The sequence below is a fragment of the Acinonyx jubatus genome, chromosome B2, assembly GCF_027475565.1.
Source record: "Acinonyx jubatus isolate Ajub_Pintada_27869175 chromosome B2, VMU_Ajub_asm_v1.0, whole genome shotgun sequence".
NCBI lineage: Eukaryota > Metazoa > Chordata > Mammalia > Carnivora > Felidae > Acinonyx > Acinonyx jubatus.
Window position 1 is genome coordinate 80491177 of NC_069385.1, and position 3258 is coordinate 80494434.

Sequence of the window (3258 nt, forward strand, 5' to 3'; positions counted from 1 at the left end):
GAGCCAAGCAGTAATAAAGAAGTGAAGACTAGAAAGTGGAGAAATTTTTGCCCATGAGAGGAATTTCTTGCTTGACTGTTTCCTCTTAAATCTCATTATGTAGGGTGACTGATCGCTTTTCCCAAACTCGGATTCAGATCTTAAGTATAGAAGAGCAATTCTAGTGAAATACTTATATGTAAATCCTTTGGAGTAAAACATTTTTATTTCTATATGCTTATAATTATTTCCCAGCTTACTTGGAAGAGTGTATAGTTCGAAAATTCTGGAACTGAAAGTTACATTCCTTAAGTAAGCATGAAAAAAAGTATTTGGTCCACCTCAATAAGAAATGAGGTTTATTGATCCAGTTTTCTCTCAGCCAGCCTGATAATCAGAAAGACTGTCACCAGCAGAATTCTGGAAGAGGAAGATATTACTACAACCACTCTACATAACTTCCTAGTGCTGGTTTCATATCTAAATGGAACATGGCAAAGATGTACCTGTTTGCTCAACAGAGGGAAGAGCTACACTGCTCACTTTAAAGACTCAGGCTTTTTGCTTACATTTCATGCCCTAAGTTACCTCCCTGTTCTTTTCATGTATTCTGCACTCCAGCCAAACTGAATAACTATCTTGCTGCTATCCATTACTTCTGAGGATTTTTTTTAATTGTTTAAAGTTTATTTATTTTGAGAGAGACAGAGACAGTGCAAGTGGGGGGAGGGGCAGGGGGAGGGAGAGAGAGAAGATCCCAAGCAGGCTCTGTGCTGCTAATGCAGAGCCTGATGCAGGGCTCGAACTCACAAAACTGAGATAATGATGAGCCAAAACCAAGAATTGGATGCTTAATGGACTGAGCCACCCAGATACCCCATGATTTTTGAATTTGTATACACAGTCACCTCTACCTGCAGATATCACCTCCATGTTCATACACCCAAACCTAACTCCTCATCTAATCTCAGTTTAAATGTAACTTGTCCTTTGAAGCCTTTCCTTTTTTTGACAAGAAATGATCCTATACTTCATAAAAGTTTCCTAGATCTTCCTCAGGACTTCTAATATGGCATTTTATTCTTCATATGTATTGTGTACATACATATACCAAATAGTTCTAGGGATACATCAGTGACTAAAACAGAAATCCTTGTAAACTTAATAAACGAGTTAAAAATGTGTTAGTGATTTATGCTAAAAAGAAGAATGCAGAAGAGGAGGAAAATAGGAAGTGGAAAGACAGCAATTTTGTGGTCAAAAGAGTCCCGACAGCAAAGGAGACACGAGAGTAAAGACCTGAAGTATGATGTGCATGTAGGAGAAGAGCATTCAGGCAGAGGAAAGAGCAAGTATGAAGACTCTGGGTGGGAGTGGACCTCATGTGGGATGTCATCGGCTGGGATTAGAGTGACCAAGAGGGAAAGGAGTAGCAGATGATGTCATAGAGGTGAGGAGTGAGGAGTCATAAGGGAGCATGAGGAAGAACAGGCAGATGGTAAAGGTCTTTAGAGTGACTGACTTTTTCTCAGGGTTAGATGACCAAACCATAGAAAGGGTCTTAATCATTTCAGAAGAATGATAGAACTTGTATTTTTAACAGGAGCAACAATGCAGCAGTGAGAGCATGCAGATTCTGGAAATACTCTGAAGATAGAAATTATTGAATTTATTGAAAGATTGACCACCAGGAGAAAAAGAGGAGCAAGCAGAACTCAAAGGTCTATGACTTGAATGATTGGAAAGAAGGAGCTTCCATTAGTTGAAATGGAAAATGCTAGAAAAGAAACAGGAAACAGTGTCAGGCATTCTGCTTTGAACATGTACAGTTAAGATTACTGGCCTGTCCTGTGATTAGCTGGATATGTAAGTTGTAAGTTTGGGGGAACAGTTGGGAGCACTTGGTATCAGTGGTGCCAATTTGGGAGTTATAAACATTTACTTTTCTTTTCTTTTTTTAGATCTATTTTTATTGTTTTGAACAATCTCCATACTGTTTTCCACAGTGGTTGCACCAATTTACACTCCCATCAGCAGTGCACAAGGGTTCTCCTTTCTCCATATTCTCACTGACACTTGTTATTTCCAGTGTTTTTGAGAATAGCCATTCTAACAGGTGTGAGGTGATATCTTCTTGTGGTTTTGATTTGAATTTCCCTGATGGTTAGTGATGTTGAAAACCTTTTCATATACTGTTGGCCATTTGTATGTCTTCTTTGGAAAAATGTCTATTCAGATTTCTTGCTCATTTTTAGTTATTTGGTTTTTTGCTATTGAGTTGTATGAGTTCCTTGTGTATTTTTTATATTAACCCCTATTGAATATGGGCTTTGCAAATATTTTCTCCCGTTCCATAGGTTGCCTTTTTATTTTGTTGATGGTTTCTTTCACTGAGCAGAAACCTTTTTAGTTTTATGTAGTCTCACAATTTTTGCTTCTGTTACATTTGCTTTTGGTGGAAAATCCAAAAGTTAATTACCAAAGCTAATGTAATGGAGCTTACTGCCTATCTCTTCTTCTGGGAGTTTACAGTTTCAGATTTTATATTCAAGTCTTTAACCCATTTTATGTTGATTTTTGTGTATGGTGTAAAACAGGAGCCCAGTTTCATTCTTTTGTATGTTAGTGTCAAGTTTTCCCGGTACCATTTATTGAAGAGACTGTTCTTTCTTCATTGTATATTATTGGCTCCTATGTTGTAAATTAATTGACTGTCTATGCATGAGTAAATCTAAGTTCTCTTTTCTGTTCCATTGATCTATGTAATTTCAGTATTTATGCCAATACCATACTGTTTGATTACTATGGCTTTGTAATATAGTTTTAAATCAGAACGTGTGGTGCCTCCAGCATTATTCTTTCTCAAGGTTTCAAACGGAGTCTGTTTGGTTTTATGCAAATTTTAAGGTTCATTTTTCTATTTCTGTGGAAAATGCCAATTTTTATCGGAAATGCAATGAATCTATATATTGCTTTGAGTTCGATGGACATTTTAACAATGAATTTTTCCAATCTCCAAACATGGAGTAACTGTGTATTTATTTATTTCTTCTTCAATTTATTTTATCAATGCCTTATAATTTTCAGTGTAGACTTCCTATCTACTTATTTAAATTGATTCCTAAGTATTTCTTTGGTGCAATTGTAAATGGGATTCCTTTCTTAATTTCTCTTTCTGATAGTTCTGTCTAGTTCTGGTAGCGTACAGAAACACAACTGATTTTTGTGTGTTGATTTTGTATCCTGAAACTTTTCTTAATTCTTTTATTAGTTCTGACA

The 3258-nt window shown here is 36.3% G+C and overlaps 1 long non-coding RNA gene across 1 annotated transcript; it reads left to right on the forward strand.

Annotated features, from left to right (window-relative positions):
* Positions 1 to 1594: 1594 nt before the first annotated feature.
* Positions 1595 to 2813, forward strand: LOC113598505 (uncharacterized). Its single transcript, XR_003419130.2, has 2 exons — positions 1595 to 1845; positions 1941 to 2813. It is a non-coding gene; the product is annotated as an uncharacterized LOC113598505 (long non-coding RNA).
* The last annotated feature ends 445 nt before the right edge of the window (positions 2814 to 3258 follow it).